Raw genomic sequence first — 18,598 nt, forward strand, 5'->3', positions numbered from 1 at the left:
TATTTCAAAAATAGTTTGTTGTCAATAAAAGCACATTATCCAGGTTTTCACAGAATATGAAATTCATCCTCCAGTGTAGGTATGTTTTGATAATGCTGTTCATATAATCTAGCTATACGTAAGAGAGTATCTCTGTTTCTTTATGTCTACACTGTATACATAAAATGAAACTTTATTTCCATACTTGTATTTTTATGTTTTTAAATTTGGTTTGAAAAAGCCTCTAAACTAGTTTCACTTACCTCACAATGTCCACAAAACTCAGTAGTCTAATCAACATTTCAGATTAAAAGACCAAACAGTTGACAATAAGGACACTCTGGTTATTACAGAAGCCCGAAGTTTTAGTAACTACGTATTCCAAAACTGTAATGTCCCTTTAGAAATTCTGAACAAGGACTAACTTGGTGCTAATGTAAAACAGAATTTAGTTTAAAAAATAAATACAATAGTTGTAACCAAATGTGTTTAGGGCACTGTGAAGACCGGTCATAATTAACACGAATGAGAATAACTCAAGATCTTTAAATCAAACAGTAATTTTATACATATTTCCACAAATATCTGAGCAAAGTTTGTAACTATCATTGGGGCAAAACATTAACATATCCTTCTGCTGATAAAGACATAATATAACTCAAGAAACCTTCCTTCCTTCTCACCTCTCTAACTTTCACAACAAATGCAGCAATGCAACTAAATTCTCAGTCCACTCAGAAATACACCAAGCAGTATTCCAATAAACAACAAATGGATCTTAAAAACTCACCATATTAAAAATTTCCCCATCTTCCCTTGCTTCCCCTTGTTCTTTCACTTTCCAGGCACATACAATCACACTTACCTGCACAAGTCTGAAACATCAGTCTATATATTTTTTTTGAAATGTACTCTGTACCGATGCATTTTTCTGTTTCTTTCTAACCCTCGGGAATGTTAAGAATTTAGGAAGAGAGCCACAGCTTAAGAGAGCAATTATTTGCCAGTAAATACTCAATTTGCTTGTCCTGTGATTTTTCTTCTAACTTGAATATTCAATAATCCGTCCCTGACTGCGTCACGAGCACAATAAGTCTTTTCTCCAAAGGAGAACACTTTCACCAATCAACCTTCAGCCACGCCAGGGCACAGCTCGTCAGGGTGATTTGTTAGCTTTAATTAATAATTCCTCATGCTGGCCATTTTAACAAATAACGCAGTGAGACCGGGACGCTAGATGGCTATGATTCAGGCAGATAAAACTACAGTGGAAAGGGGGTGGGGAGGGGTGTGGGTGGAATTCAGACGCCGTTTATAAACACCTCTAATCATACTCTTTCAGCCTAGAATATAGAGGACATCTCAGCTGAATTACCACGCTATGTCCACTAATTTGTATTCAGATGACAGCCATATGTTCCTCCACTTTATCTGCTAAGGCCTCCTCAGTGCCAATGCAGTCATCGGGCAGACAACATTTACAAAAGAGCCTCCAGATTGCAAAAGTTTACTGCAGGGTGAAGTTGAGAAATCAGAAATACACGGCATTTCTGAGAGCCTGGGTAACAGTCTAGAAACACAGAGGTAAGAACTGGGAGTGTCAGATTTACTCTATTCCTGCTGTCTGACATGGGGCATTTCATTTAGTCTTTTTTATTTTTTTAAAATCTCATACCTCATCTCAAAACAGTTAACAATAATGGCTGATTTGCTCAGGCATTCCACAAGCATTTATTGAACCCCAACTATATGACAAGCACTGTATTAAATGCTGAAAAATTTTTTGAAAGTTAAGACTTTTCCAATTAAATGACACAATCCATGTATTTTTTTTTGAATGTACAAATAATGTGCTTGAACAAAGCCACCAAACAGGTGGTACACGAATAAAAATAAAATTCATAACACTGTCTGTGTGGTTCAACCAACTAATCCATACTTCAGAGTACACTTGAGTTCATGTGCAAAAGTGATTTCAAAGTAAAAACAAAGAATACAAACACATTAAACATTTTTTTAACTAGAAAATTTCCTGCGAAGTGCCTAGAACTCTCAGAAACATATCAATCTGTTCATAAGCAATGTTAAAGGGTTCGTAAGTACTTGAGGATCATGCTAATATGTAGGAGATTTTATTCATGTGCCTAATATGTGTGTACATGTATGTGTGACTACAAGTTCATTAGCTTATTGGAAACATATTTATTGAGCGCTTACTCTACCATGGGGTCAGAATAATCCCACGTACAAAGAGATAAACAAAGCACAGCCTTTCAAGAAGCTTGCAATTTAGTCACTAGATTCTAAAGAGAAAATGAACATCTAAACAGAAAACTATAATACAATATAGCAAGAGTAATGACACAAATATGCCTAAAAGTGCAAGGCAGGACTCCTACAAGTGATTCATGGGCTGTTTCTAAAGGAAGAGTTGGAGTATTAGTGGTAGGAAGAACATTCTGGGCAGAGGCAAACCTTGGAAACCTTTCTGAAACTCCTACTATAATGAGATTGCCATTTAGGAACTATGGTATTTAAAGCATGATAATCTCAGATCCATAATGGTAAACATTTTGGGATTTAAAAATAAATGTCTTAAGAATAAAAAGTTCCCCAAACCTAGAATATCTTGACATGATCAGAAAAGTATGCAGCATCTTCAGGACTAATAGTGACAATATATCTTTCTTGCTTTTAGCATTTTTCAGTTGTCTTAAGCAAATAGGAAGAATTTGTGACACATGTTGTCTTTTTGCTTTTTATAGCCCATTTACCTTTTTTACTATATGTATACTTATACAGCTTCTGTTTTTATTGTACCATAAGATAAATCGTATCTGTATGACCATTAGGATGGGGAAAATCTATATCCATTTAGTGATTATACATTTAACTCTAGCCAGAGAGTTCACTCTGTATGGTACTAAGGCTGAAATGTTGAACCAAAGAAATGATGCCTCCAATCCCCCCAAAAGGCTCTTTCAAGGTCAGTAAATGCTTCTGCAAATTGCACAGCAGCACTGAATGGCATGCTATAGCAGCCCTCTTCTCCCTTATTAAAACTGCATGGACTCTTCAAAGGCAATTCAAAATCTTCTACATCTTTAGAAGCAGCATGAGATAGTGGTTTAAAAAGGTGAGATAGGGCCTTTGAGTCAGAAAGGCTTAGGTGTGAATCCTAGCTTGGCTACTTACTAGTGCACCTACCATGTCCTCAGTCAAATTAATTAGGTTCTCTGAGGCTCAATTTTCTTATATGTAAAATGGTTTGTTGTGAAAATTGGAGGAGCAAATGTATACTAGCTGCATAGCATAGAAACTAGTCCAGAATAGGTGCACAGTATATGGTGTTTGAAGTATTCAGAGTTCAAGCTTATCACATACAACTAAGATTTACTATTTCTGAACCAAATGCCTGCCTTTGACAATAAAATAAGTCTTAGATAAGGCAAACTGCACTTGGTAGTCTAGTAGAATTTCTTCTGAGAATGTTAATAATATAGCTGAAATGGTTGTGTTTTAGAAAGCAGAGATGACAGACAAAATAGAGATAGATGACACAGGAATTTATCATTTAATAATAGAAAAAATTCTTACTTTTCCAAGTGATTAATAAAATATTACATTTATTGATTTTTAAGTATATTTAATGATTATGCTCTTATAGTTGTCCCTTTTCTCCCCTTTATTCCCCTCTGCCTTGCACCTCTCTCCCACCAGCATTTCCTCCTTTAGTTCATGTCCACGGGTTGTACATATAAGTTCTTTGGCTTCTCCATTTCCTACACTATTCTTAACCACCCCCCACCCCCCGCCATCTATTTTGTACCTACCATTTATGCTTCTCATTCCCTGTACCTTTTTCCCCATTCTTCCCCCTCCCCCTCCCCACTGATAACCCTCTAGGTGATCTCCATTTCTGTGATTCTATTCCTATTCTAGTTCTTTGCTTAGTTTGTTTTGGGTTTTTTTTTTTTTAGTTGTTGATCGTTGTGAGTTTGTTGTCATTTTACTGTTCATATTTTTGATAATATTCTTTTTCTTGGATAAATCCCTTCAACATTTCATATAATAAGGGCTTGGTGATGGTGAACTCAAAGCTCATTTGGAATTCATGGGGGAAGCCCCCACTCAGTACAACCATACATTCTCCTCAGATAAGCTGATGCTGCTAACTTGACTATCAGCATTCTCCATCTCCAGGCACTCTGATGCCCTCTCCACATATTTTCTTCTCTCTTGACCTTAATTGAATCCAGTCACCTCCAGTTCTTGACTAAAGTATGGAACAAATACTAGTGGAACACACATTTAGTGACATTGGTAATGTTGATATGAGGTGAAATGGGGTATTTCTTCACAGAGGAGTCACTGGAGGGGGTTCACAAAGGCTCTTCTATTTACTTGAATGTGTATGTGAAGTTTCTCCTTTGGGGACTCTTTTGGGGTTAGGGGCTGCCTGTACCCTCCATTGCTGGTGCTTGTCTTATTACCTCTGGCTAAGATCAGGTTTGTATCTAGCAGATGCAAACTAGGAAAACTAGCAGATGACTTAATGAGCATAGGGACTGCCTGACCACACTAACCTGAGTGGGACATCCTGGGTAGTCAGAGCTTTCTAGAGTCTGCTTATTTCTCCACAGGTAATCATAATTGGTAGGAAGTAAAAGTATGGAAGACTACTCCATGTACTTTTAGCATGGGATATCTGAACTGGTAATAACTTAGTAAACTTTTGGCCTGGTAGGGTTCCTGCTTCCTTATTAACTTATTGTCTAGGTCTCCATCCATATGTAGGGAAATATCTTCTGGCTGAAAAAGACGACAAGCAGAAGCTTTTACAGAAACCTTTCAAAGTAGATGCTATTTTTTATAAACTTTTCCCAAATAAATTCCATATACCAATTTACAAACTTATGCATTTTATATACGTGTACAAGTAATTAATTACTTAATGTTTTACTAAATAACTAGATAATGAAGGAGGGAAAAGATGATTAAATTCCAGTTTCAAATTTAGATTTTTGTCTAAACAAGAATTTTGAAATCTAATATTCTGAAAAGGTTAAGTGCTAATTGATATATTGGGCTGTACTAGGTTGAGGTTGAAAACCTTAAATTTTCTTAAAAGCTCCTTGTCCCCTCAGGCGTTCTTTCTCGTTGAAAGTCTCCAGCTTTCACAATTATGAAAATTGGGATTCCTTGAAGTAGAAAAATGTTTCTTGTCAGAAAACTAGTCGTAGCTAGTTCACAGAGTGCAGGCGTCCAAGATTTTATCAGCTTTCCTGTGACCTTGCTTTATGATTTGCTACAAGTCATTTAATATCCCCATATGTCTTAGTTTTCTGTCTTGTTATCTATAATACCTAAATGACATTATCAACATAATGTGGAGCAAATTTCATATCACAGAGCCTATGCTAAAGCCCTAAATCCCAGAGTATCCAAATGATACTACCAGTATAAAATTGGTAGAATGAGACTAACACCCTGTACAATCTTATATATTTAGCACCTCAGTGTATCTATTTTTTCATGTATAAAATGGGTATAGTAATGTTTACATTTTTTTTGTCAAATAGTATATTAAAGTGCAGAGGGAGGCGTGGGTAGGTAGGGCAGAGGAGAGTAATGGGGGCATAATGGGGAAAACTGCAATTGAATAACAATAAAAAAAGAGAAAAATGCAGAGACTATTGCAAAATCTATTAAAATTTTTCAGCAAAAATTTTATACAATGTAAAAAAAATTGACCCATATAATCAAGTCACTAATGCTGATTTTCAAATATAGTATAGAGGAATAGGCTTTAAAATATCAAGACATAAGATGAAGTAAATGTTTCCAAACATTCAGATACTTATGAAAAAAGACTATTAATTGACAAGGAACAATACTTCCTTTTATTCATATTTCTGGCTGCATTTTATGGTAGATCCAAGACTCTAGTAATGAGAAAACAGAATCAGGAAAACTGATTTTTAGCAGACTGTGGCATGATTCAGAAAATAAAATGCATTCACTAATGGGTTGGCAGTGATATTATACATGTGCTTTTAGAACCTGAACTATTTAAACAGCTTTCCATACTTGGCAGAGTTGTGTTCCTGAAGTGTCCCCTCACCACTCCCTTCCATGTCTTATGTTTTTTTTAGTCCTATAGTGCCAGGTAGGAGTAATGACCAAAGGAAGGGACAAAACAAACATAAGTACTCACTATGGCAGAAGCCACTACAAAGATCAAAGAGTTGATTTGGCTCTGCCTGCCAAAACTGGAACCACAGTGGGTGGTGGCTCATCAGCGTGGTGCCCTGAGAACCACGTGGGCCACTCCTGGCCGGTCAGCACCCTCATCCTGCTCAGGAGCACTAGCTGTAAAGAACTAAATGTGCACATTTCCTTACCCACTCACAGCATTTGATCTCAACACAATTCTGTGTTAGTATTATGTTTACTGAATGCTTTCAGAGTGATGCCACTATGTGAGTCACACAAAAGCATAAATCCTGTCTACTCAAATTTCATAGGTAACAAGATTCTAAGGAGAACTCTGATTTCCCTACATTAATGAGTAAAATCTGGGGCAACTAGTAATAGTTCAATTTCTAATATTTCTGCCAAATATATTTCTTTAGTTTTCATACTGGTCACCGGAAAAGGATACATTAATACCTCAATTATCAGCATCCACCTATGTACTTACAGGCTTAATCTTGATTTAACATGGTCAAGAACCCAGAAAAGAGAAAATGGAGCCCTTGAGAAACAAAAAGTTTCCATAAAGTACAAGTGATTGCCTAGATTCATCTTTATTCATCAATGACACTTTTACTTGGAACCAATATATTCTTCCTTAACACACAGTAACATCATTACTTGGACCTCCCATTCATGTTAGATGGGTAGATGGGACACTTCCGGAAGAAATCACAATGACAACTATATGAAATAAACCACTCTGTGTCTCCGAATGAAGAGGAGACAGAGTGGGTGGGAGAGGAATGAAGTATCCAAGGCTGAGAAGTATATACAGATGGCAAACATGTCCATAACTAAGTCTCGCAGAAATCAGTGTGGTACAGCTTGAAACAAAAAATAATGTTCATAATCATTATAGGTTGAATTCTAACCTCCAAGTACCTCAGAATGTGATCTTATTTGGAAATAGGGTCACTGCGGGTATAATTATATAAGATGGGCTCATACTGGAATAGGATGGTCCCCTGATCCAATGTAACTGTGTCCTTAAAAAGGTGGGGGGTGGGAATTTAGACACAGATATGAATACAGGGAGAACACTATGTAAAGGTGAAGGCAGAGATCAGGGAGATGCTTCTATAAATCAAGGAACACCAAAGATTGCCAGCAAAGATTGCCAGCAAACCATCTTAAGATACCCAAGAGGCATGAAACATTCATTTTTACATCCCTCAAAAGAAACCAATGCTGGGACACCTTGATCTTGGTCTTTTAGCCACTGGAACTCTGACACAATACATTTCTCTTGTTTAAACATGAAGTTTGTGGTACTTTGTTATAGCAGCCCTAGAAAACTAATATAATAATGATGATCAGGTAATTATAATGTAAAGACTAAATAATGTTCAGAATACTTTAAGAAGGTTGAAAAATATAAGATTCACTGCAGAAAAGGTATCATTAATATGCTTCACATAAATAAGCCATTTGATGTTTAAGTAGAATCTAGACGAATGAAATACATGGAGCATACAGTTTTTAATTTTTGCTAATGCAAGAAGATATTACCAACTTTACTAAAAAGACGAAGTGATAGGCACTCTACAGAAGATACCAAAGGAAGAGTACCCCACCTGTAAGAAGCATTTTGATTAGCAAAGCAGATAAATGTGAATTTATTTTCATTTGTTTAAAATCATAGCCTAGTGAGTGTGGAATGGTTACCAAGAGCAGTTATTAGTAGAAAAGAGGATGCCAATGTAGAAGAGGACTATTAAGAAACAGAATTTTAGTCTAAATCAAAATTAAGAGGCATTCATCTTGGTGAGAAGTTACAGATGATTCTAAGTATGAGGAATACTGGGGGATAGTAAGAAGACCAAAGCAAAGCAAGAGTAAGAGGAAAGGTGTGGAAACTAGCAGAGGAAATATGAGAAGACTAGCGGGTACTGAGAGTAAAACAATCTGAAATGGGCCCAGAAACTAATAAAAAGCCTGCAGTCTGTAAGAAGGACAAGAGAGGGTAGCATTCCTGTATTCTGAACAAGAATAGAGTTAAAAGCATCTAGTGCAAGAATTAATCTCTCTTTAAAACTAATGTTTTGAATGCTTTTTGTGTGAAAAAGAAAGACTGTACCTTGATTTTTCTTTAAAAGGATTCGGTAGTGGAATGGAAACTTTTTTTTTCTTGTAGTGAAAGCTAAGCAGTTATGGCAGGTAGGTCAAGGAAGAAATACTTCATGGAACAGGAAGCTGTAACTTTACACAATGTGTTCCCTGGAGAATTTAACAAAACAAAACAAAACAAAAAATAGCCCCATAGAGTTTGTTTGTTGTGTTAAATAGCTTTAAAATCCTACCTCTCCTAATTGTTCTTAACATTTTATTTAGCCAATTATCAACTTAATCTGAGGAAAGAAAAATCAACTTGACTTTTTGACAGCCAGGTCAATCCAACTGGAAAATTGAAATCCTACAAGAATAGGGCATAGGGAAAACTGCATAGCAACATTTTGAACTGCCAACAGAAATCCATAATAACAGAGTCATCTTGTACTTGCTTTCTCAAAATCATTCTCTCTAAAAATATTAATGGTGGTACAAATATATTCTTGGATGCAATGAAAAAGTGAAGAGAGTTCTTCACTCTTTATGGTAATTGGAAGTTTTTGCTCAAGACCATCAAAACTATAATCTTTAGCAGTATGGAGATACCCCTAAAAATTGATCTATCTGTTGACCCAGCGATCTTACTTCTTGCAATATATCCAAAGGAACCCAAAACACTAATTCGAAAGAAAATAAGCACCCCTATGTTCATTGCAGTGTTATTTACAGTTGCCAAGATATGGAAGCAGCCCAAGTGTCCATCAGTAGATGAGTGGATAAAACAACTATGGCACATTTATACACTGGAATACTACTCAGCCGTCAAAAGGAATTTACCCTTTGTAACATTATGGATGGACCTGGAGAACATTATGCTAAGTGAAAATAAGCCAGTCTGAAAAAAGACAAATTTTTCGATTCACTCATATGTAGAATCTAATGAACTGAACTAACAAGGCAAATGGGGATAGACTCACAGATGGAGAGCAGGATGACATCTAGTGGTGGGGGAGTTGAGGGGACTGAGCAAAAAGGAAAAAGGTCTCATGGACATGGACAACAGTGTGGTGATTGCTGGGGGGTAGAACTTATAGGGGGACTATATGGTAATGGAAAAAATATATAATAAATATTAAATCAGAAATTAAAAAAAACTGTAATCTTTTCCTGTTCTTCATAGAAGTTGGAGATGGCCCTGCCCACATCTCTAAAAATAACTCAATTAAACCTTGCTGGGTAGTTCAATTGATTAGAGCATTGTCCCCATATACCAAGGATGCAGGTTGGATCCCCAGTCAGGGCATATATGAGAATGAACCAATGAGTGCATAAGTAAGTGGAACAACAAATCAGTGTTTCTCTCTCTCCCTCTCCCCACCCAACCCTCCTTTTCTGTCTCTCTAAAATCAATAAATTTAAAAGCAAAACTTCAACTGTACCACGAAATAGAATTGCAATGTAACTTTATTTATGTTAATTCATAAATCAATTTAATTATTTGTTTTATTTATTAATTGGGGTGATTTTAGCATAATAGATGATAATGTTAAAGTAAAAATCCAAAATGTTAAAAAAGAAGGTGAGGGATATTTTTTATGTGGGTATTACCTCATTATAGCATTAAAATAAAGTAGGGAGGCTTACTCAAAATAATGTTCCCTTAAACTTTATTCTCTGAAGAGTAATTATAAAGAAAAAGAAAAAAGAAGTTGGGGGAAGGAAAGAAGGGAATGTAAAAGGAAGGAAGGAAAGGAAAGGGTTTCACAGAAATTTTAATCTAGTGAATTTACCTGAATTTCTCTTTTTTGTTTATTTTTACTGTCTTTTTCTATTACCATTTATTCCCCTTATACTATCGTCTACCTCCACCATACTGCTGTCCACATCCATGAGTTCTTTCTCTTTTTTTCCCCTAAAATCCAAAGCAACCTTTACCACCTCAGACATCAGAACCTACCTGAGTGAAACTGAAGTGTAGGTAACTCCTCTATCTTATCTCCCTCTGACTGGTTTCGTTCTGGCCTTCTTAGTTCTTTCCTCAACCTTATCAACAGATTTATTTCTGGTTCCTTTTCCCTAGTGTACTAGAACTTTTCTCTTTACTTTCAGTTGTAAACTAAATGAGATTCTCATTCAACTTGGATTCCTACTACTGTATACTTAGCACACCTTGTCATCCCCTGAATCAAAATGCTGCCATCTATCTGACCAGTTTCACTAAGGCTTGTTTCCTGTCTTCACTTACCAGATCACTCTCTCTTATATAGCATTGACAGACTGGAGATTTTCCTATTCCTTGGCAAGTTACAACTGCATTTACCTCATCCCTCCATGTAAATCATCTCTGCTAATATTTTACTAATCCTATTTCTGGCTCAGTCAATCTTACTTCCATTTTCCAGCTGGGCTACCATTATGGTTCTAGCATGCTTTGTGGAGAATAAAAGCGTGTTAAGGACTAAAGCCTGTACCATAAACAGAAAATCTCCAGTCTAGCTGAAGCCATATTGGTCAGCTTGGTTTTTTCCTGTGTCCTAGGTGTTCTATTTATCAACTGAGGAAAAAAAAAAACCACTCTTTACCAGGCTCAATGAGATGTATAAATAAATGTTTACATTCTTAGGAGAAAAGCAACCAATAGATTTTGTAAGTATTCAAATTGAGTATTTCCTTCTACTTTTAGAGCAAAAAAGAAAAAAAAGAAAAAGAATATTCAGAATGCACATTCTGAAATACATAATAGAAGTGACACATTCTTTTTGAGTTCATTTGTGGCAGGCAAAATAATTACACCCCAAAAATGTTCATTCTGTAATACATGGCAAAATGTTGCTTTACATGGAAAAGGGACTTTGAGATGTTATTAAGTTATGGACCTTAAAATTAGGGAGAGAATCCTATATTATCCAGGTGGGTCCAATCTAATTATCTTAAAAGCAGAGAATTTTTTCTGGCTGGAATTTGGAAATGGGATGTTGTAGAAGGGAAGTCAGAGAGATTCCAAGTGTGGTAATAAGTCAAGGAACTTTTGCTGGCTCTGAGATATAGAACCCTGAATGCAAGGAGCTACGGACGGCGTCCAGCTAACAGTCATCAAAGAAAAGGAGATCTTGGTCCCTCAACCACAAAAACTGAATAAGCTTGTCAGTGGATTCTTCCCCGAGACCCCAATTAATAACCCAGTAATCTGACATCTTGCTTTTGGTCTTATAAAACCAGGATCAAAGAAACTGGTTAACCCAACCCAAACTTCAGATCAGCAGAATTCTGAAATAATAAATTTGTAATGTTTTAAGGTGATAAGTTTGTGGTCATTGTTATAGCACCAACAGAAAGTCATATATATACCATCTCAGTTCAATGTCCAATGGATATAATAGTTTAAAATTACAAAGTAAAGAGTTGGAACAGAAACCACTGTTGTAAAAACAGAATGTTCTTGGTATTACAAACACATTTTTTCCTTGATTCCCTTTTTCCCCCCAGTCATTTCCACAAAGAAAGTGAAATAACAAAGAACTGAAGGGCAAACAAAGATACAAGGAGTGCAGTGTCCTTACCGAGTTGCTTCACAAATACACCTTTTCCTCACAGGCAAGAATACTATACTTAACAGTGCAACACTGCTCACACCACTTAAATATCCGCTGTGTTGAAAATGGAAAAGAAAAATCCCACAAGAGTTCAAAGGATTATAAAGACTGATGATAACTACCATTTAAGAGATAACGAAAAGAAGACAAAGAAAATCCAAGCAATTGTGTTCAACATTCACAGATCATATGTACAGTAGGGTGTTCTTTCACCACTACACAAATTGTCTAATCACCATACATTGAAAAGAAATTATTTGCAAAACTATAATTACTGTATTTTTATATGGCATCACCACATCTATCTTTCAAATATACCCTTCAAAATGAATTTTCTTTTTTTAAAAAGATTTACTTTTAGAGAAAAAGAAGGAGAGAAACATCGATGTGAGAGAGAAACATTGATCGGCTGCCTCTCATCTATGCCCCAACTGGGAACCAAACCTGTAACCCAGGCATGTGCCCTGACCAGAGATGGAATCCACAACCTTTCACCTTGTGGAACAATGCTCAACCAACTGAGCCACACTGACCAGTGATGAATTTTCTTTTTTATTCACATTTTTTCACAATGCCCAATTCTGGCCTCAACAGAACAAAAGAATATTGAAAGACAATGATTTCCAGTGATTTTTTTCAGCATGGAAGATTTAGAGAACTTGACCTTTGAAGAATAACTCAACTTTAGAACCTAAAACTTTTTGAGGTATAAGAATAACAAGCTGAGGAAAGAGATCCTGGGGAACCAAGATGGTGGCGTAGGTAGACACACTGCGCCTCCTCGCACAACCAGAACTGACAGAGAATCGAACAGCAAGGGGGACCGACACCAAGGAAATAGAAAATAAACACATCCAAACTGGTAGGAGGGGCGGAGACGGGCACCAGGGTGGAGAGGACTCGCGTGGCTGTGGCGGGACTGAGACTGGCGGAGTGTGGGACAAATGGCGCAGGCAGTCAGAGCACTAGCGGACCCTGTGGCCCCACATTTGCACAGATAAACCCAGAGGGCCGGACTCAGAGTGGTGGAGAACGGGGCAGGCAGAGTGGCGGGTAGCACCCCGCAGCACCACATTCGCCCACAGATAAACCCGACAAACGACAGGGAGCGAAGCAAACCGCGTAACCCAGGGCTCAAGCTCAGGGAAATAAAGCCTCAAACCTCTGATTGAAAACGCCCGTGGGGGTTGGGGTGGCAGCAGGAGAGACTCCCAGCCTCACAGGAGAGGTCATTGGAGAGACCCACAGGGGCCTAGAGTGTGCACAGGCCCACTTACTCGGGAACCAGCACCAGAGTGGCCCAGTTTGATTGTGGGTATCGTGGTGGAAGATTGAAATCCGGAGGAGAGTGAGGCGGGCGCCATTGCTCCCACTCGTCCCCTCCCCCACTTACAGCGTCACAGCGCTGCGACCAGCATTACCCCGCCCCGGTGAACACCTAAGGCTCCACCCCTTAAAGTAACAGACACGCCAAGAGAAAAAAAAAAAAATGGCCCAAATGACAGAACACTTCAAAGCTCCAGAAAAAATACGACTAAGCGACGAAGAGATAGCCAACCTATCGGATGCACAGTTCAAAGCACTGGTTATCAATATGCTCACAGACTTGGTTGAATCTATTCGAAAAACAGATGAAAAAATGAAGCCTATGCTAAGAGAAACAAAGGAAAATGTACAGGGAACCAATAGTGATGAGAAGGAAACTGGGACTCAAATCAATGGTGTGGACCAGAAGGAAGAAACAAACATCCAACCAGAAAAGAATGAAGAAACAAGAACTTGGAAAAATGAGGAGAGGCTTAGGAACCTCCCGGACGCCTTGAAACGTTCCAACATCCGAATTATAGGGGTGCCAGAAGGAGAAGAGGAAGAACAAAAAATTGAAAACTTATTTGAACAAATAATGAAGGAGAACTTCCCTAATCTGGCAAAGGAAATAGACTTCCGGGAAGTCCAGGAAGCTCAGAGAGTCCCAAAGAAGCTGGACCCAAGGAGGAACATGCCAAGGCACATCATAATTACATTACCCAAGATTAAACGCAAGGACCTACATCCAAGATTACTGTATCCAGCAAAGCTATCACTTAGAATGGAAGGGAAGATAAAGTGCTTCTCAGATAAGGTCAAGTTAAAGAAGTTCATCATCACCAAGCCCTTATTATATGAAATGTTAAAGGGAGTTACCTAAGAAAAAGAAGATAAAAAATAGGAACAGTAAAAATGACAGCAAACTCACAGTTATTAACGGCCACACATAAAACAAAAACGAGAGCAAACTAGGCAAACAACTAGATCATGAGGGTTGTCATTAAGGGAGTGGGAGGGGGAGAGAGGGGGAAAGGTACAGAGAATAAGAAGCATAGATGATAGGTGGAAAATAGACAGGGGGAGGGTAAAAATAGTGTAGGAAATGTAGAAGCCAAAGAACTTATAAGTATGACCTATGGACATGAACTATAGGGGGGGAATGTGGGAGGGAGGGGAGTGGGCAGGATGGAGTGGAGTGGGGGGGGAATGGGACAACTGTAATAGCATAATCAATAAATATATTTAAAAAAAAAAGAATAACATGCTGAAAACAAATAATTTTGTAATCAACTGGAAATGATTCTCACATTAAAGGGTAAATTCTCAACAGGTTATACATATTTCACTTGACAACTGTATCACAGTATGAAGTAATACAAAGGAAAATAGAAGAAAAAACAAATACGGCGATTAAAAATTCTTCTACAAACAGGATAAATGCAGTGAATTTTTTTTTTCTGTAGAGATAGAAAATACATTTTTGTATGTTCCTTGCAGCTAATGCCACACCTTGAGCAGCTTTCCTTTTTTACATTTCTCGAGGCCAAAACAGGAAACAGTTCTACCAGACTAGTTAAGAGCGGTGTGGGATGGAGAAGGCCACTTGAGAAAAAAGAACACTCACCTTTCTCTTCTTCTGAACACCCCATTCTACTTCCTACAGATCCCCAAAAACTTATAAAAAAACTTTGGTCATTTTATAAAGAGATACCATAATTCTGAGGGGTTTTATGTCTCAGGCACAGCAAATTAATCCCCATTTTACGTCTGTCCCACTTTAATATTTTAAAGGGGTGGATGATAATAAACCCCGCCAACTCTCTTTTTCAGGGCTATTCAGATACTAAATAAACCAATAACATTTTAAAATGCAATCTCATAAAAATCTATTTTGCTTAACCTTCTCTCCCTCTTTAAAAAATAAGAAGGACATGATGTTCTTTTTTTTTTGGTTAATTAATTCATTTTAGACAATTCCTTAAATTTTCATTTTAATAAATTTTTGTGTGGGTGCATTAATTACTTTCAAAGACGCTTTACAACTGTTACCTATTAAAAGCCTTTGTTAGTGAATAAAAAAAAAAGAAAGAAAGAAAAACTTCCAGCATGCCCCCTCCCTTCTCCATTCTGAGCAGGTCCTTGCTATCAACTGCTGGAGTGTGCTCGCTTTGCACCTAGAGCTATAATTATTTTGCTTTAATTTTACAAAACCTTTTGTTCCATTCCCACGAGCCCACCTGATCCTTATATTACACTCGCTCTATTAAAACACTCATGCAGAACAAAGCATGGCTGTACTGATTCATAAGTAACGTTTTTTTTCTCAGTAAAATGCCACTGGCGAGGGTTCGAGACATAGTCCTGGGCTTTACCTTCCTCTGCCAATTTTCATGTATTAGAGCAAAAACAAAAAAAAAAAAACAAAAAACCCAAAACAAAATGTTGTTTTAGAGTGTTGTGTTCTTGCCCAATATCCTTTCTTTGCATCTCTGTTTTTGTGTTTTTAAAAATACTGTGTTGTATTCAATTTTACTCTGCTAAATTAATAAGTGATACAATGAGGATGTTAGGTATATTAGAGAATTGTAATCATGTTGAAATTTCTTTTATTCTTAAGGTTAAGATCTTTTTAAAACCACTTTTGTTGCTGCCTTTAATTTTCCTTCTCTTTCCTTACTCCACCCCTTTTCCTTGAGATCTTACAACACATGGAGGCTTTTGCTGAAGAAAATTGCAGTGACTCATCAAGAGAATTGTTTGTTTGCTCTGAGGAGCACCCTGAGGGCCCTCTGGGCTGCACACGGAGCCCTTTGATCCTAGGAAATTTATTTCTTCCAGATGTTTTCCCCACAGCCACCTTTCTGAATGTCCCTCTTCATTATGTAGCATAAGAATAAACACTGAAGACCCACTGCTTTGGTGTACAGTTCTCCTGAATGGAGTGTGACAGGGAGTTGACATTTGATTGAGCCATTGGGTTCTCCTTGCCTTAGGCACAATGACAGAGAAAGGTTAACAGTGAGGAAAGAAGAACTGGGTTTTTTTAGGCAAGTGTCCTCAGAATTAGGGCAGAAATTATGTGAGCCAGGCCAAAGAAAATATACAAATCTGCAGACCATTGTTCATGGATGAGCCTTATACAATCCTATAAAGTCTTAATGCTTGGATCTGTTATGCCACTTGTCCAATTGTTCCATCTAAAGTACAAAGACTGGAGAGAAATGTAAAATCTTTGGACATTTCATGTATTTTCTTGGTGTGGCTGAGGGTGCTAGTAGAAATGATAAGGAAAGACAAGGCAGAAGATGGAGGGTAGGCACACAGGTTGAGGTGGTGTGCTAGGCTGAACACTGTTCCCTCCAAATGATATCTACATCCTGATTCCTGGAACCTATTAATATCACCTTGCATGGCAAAAAAGGACTTTGCAGATGCAATTAAGGATTGTGAGAAAGTTATTGTGAGGTGATTATTCTGCATTATCTAGATGGGCCCTAAATGTAATCACATGTATCCTTATAAGTGGGAGATTTCACACAAGACACAGGAGGACAAGTGAATGTGACTATTGAAGGAGAAACTGAAGTGAGGCAACCACAAGTCAAGAAGTGTTGATAGTCACCAAAAGTTGGAAGAGGCAGGGAAACTCTCTCCTAGAGCCTGCAGAAGAAACAGAGCCCTGCTAACATTTTTATTTCATCCCAGTGATAGTGATTTTGAACATCTGGCCTCCAGAATGGTGAGGAAATACATTTCTGGTGTTTTAAGCCAATAGTTTGTAGTAATTTCTTAAAGCAACCATGGGAAACTAATACAGATCATTATCAAGACACCACTGTTCAACATATTCCTGAAATCAAATCACCAGTCCTAGGTTGCTGGAGTGGAAGGGGAGAATGGAAAACAGGGTGCGAAGGTTTAAAGACAAAGTTTTTGTGGACATGCAGGAGTCCTTATGAAACTTGTGATCCACAGCAAGATGAAAATGACAATAAATAGGGCAAAGAGAGTGAATAAGGGATTTTAGTAGATTATACAGATTGAGAATGCAAATTTCCAATTTTCTAAGACTAGTTTGCATATTTTATCAAATAAAACAAATCTATCATATTTTCCCTTTGAAATAAATGTTTACATATAATGCATTGCCAGTTGTTTTCCATAAATCAACTGTCAATATAATGAACTTCAGTGACAACTGATTTGGCATGTACATGCCATATTTGGCACATGTATACCATGCTATAAAAGTGAAAATCCTCTGTCTGCACTTGAGGCAACTTTTCCATAGCTATTGAAGGACAATTGATTTTTAAAGATTAACCCAAAGATAACTGGGCACCTCAACCCCAAAATTCTTAAATACATGTATTAAAAAAACCCTTAAACCTGGAAAATCCAATAACAAAATTAAAATTATGTGATCAAACTACCCAGTTTATCACTTTGTCTAATTCACCATAAAAAAATCTATAGCATCTGCATCAATAAAAAGGATAGGAAAGACTTCTCAATTCCTATAGTTGTTTTCAGCTATTGGGCTTTTCAACAACCATACCATTACTCTATATTACCAGCATTAGGTCGGTAGACTTAGACCACTGATACAGATGAAGAAATGAGGTTCTGTGCAGCCGAAAGTGATTCTGGATTAATCAGCAGATAAGAACAGAGAAAATCAAGTATGCTGACTCTATTTTCTAGAAATGGAATCTATGTTTGAAAAGTAAATCGAGAGTGAGTTTTCCTTTTGAAGACATACTCCAGTGGCAGGATGTATAAACGATGGTCATTTATTTTTTTGCTACTTTCGTATCATTAACACTGAGTATTCATTTGATGGTAGCTTTAATAACAGAAAGAACACAATACTCGACTTTTAACAAAATAAACAAATGAGAAACTGATGATTAATACAACTATTACACAGAAGAAATATATCCCAGGGCATTCAAATTATCAGGAAGCTAAAAAACTGGTACTTATCCCCATGCACTTACATTTAGAAAAACAGGCATAATAATAATCTTATCATATTGCGCTTTCCATTTGTTGCGACCATCAGCTGTAGCATGACCTAAGTCCATTCAAGGTCTCAGGCCTTCAAAGATTCACTATCTGGAGTTAAGAGTAGTCAATGTAAAGTCTACCTGCATATTCCAGTGCCTCATTGTTTTATTTGCTTTAACACCAGGTACACCTCATCTTTGGAAAGACAGAACGCATATCTTTGAATGTGGTGTAGGTTTTCATAGTACTATATAATTATAGTTTTATTTATTTATTAACCATATAACTACCCTTATTTATTAACCCTCCCAACAACCCACAAGGCAACTGTTAACATCCCATATTTACCATCCCACATGTTTCTATGATTTCCTAGATATCAGGGAACACGTTTTTCTTTT

At 37.2% G+C, this 18,598-nt stretch overlaps 1 protein-coding gene across 25 annotated transcripts in view; it reads right to left on the reverse strand.

Moving 5' to 3' along the window:
• ZBTB20 (zinc finger and BTB domain containing 20) overlaps positions 1-18,598 on the reverse strand; it is an 830,054-nt gene that overhangs the window by 448,951 nt on the left and 362,505 nt on the right. For 5 of the 25 annotated variants that reach the window (XM_053918392.2, XM_071220626.1, XM_024578101.4 and 2 more), the window contains exon 1: positions 845-2,290. The exons of the other annotated variants lie outside the window; for them this stretch is intronic. The gene's annotated coding sequence lies outside the window, so the exon portion shown is untranslated. Of the gene's footprint in view, positions 1-844; positions 2,291-18,598 lie in introns of those variants that run through there. 25 annotated transcript variants of the gene reach the window in all.

This window comes from Desmodus rotundus, chromosome 2, assembly GCF_022682495.2.
Source record: "Desmodus rotundus isolate HL8 chromosome 2, HLdesRot8A.1, whole genome shotgun sequence".
Taxonomy (NCBI): Eukaryota; Metazoa; Chordata; class Mammalia; order Chiroptera; family Phyllostomidae; genus Desmodus; species Desmodus rotundus.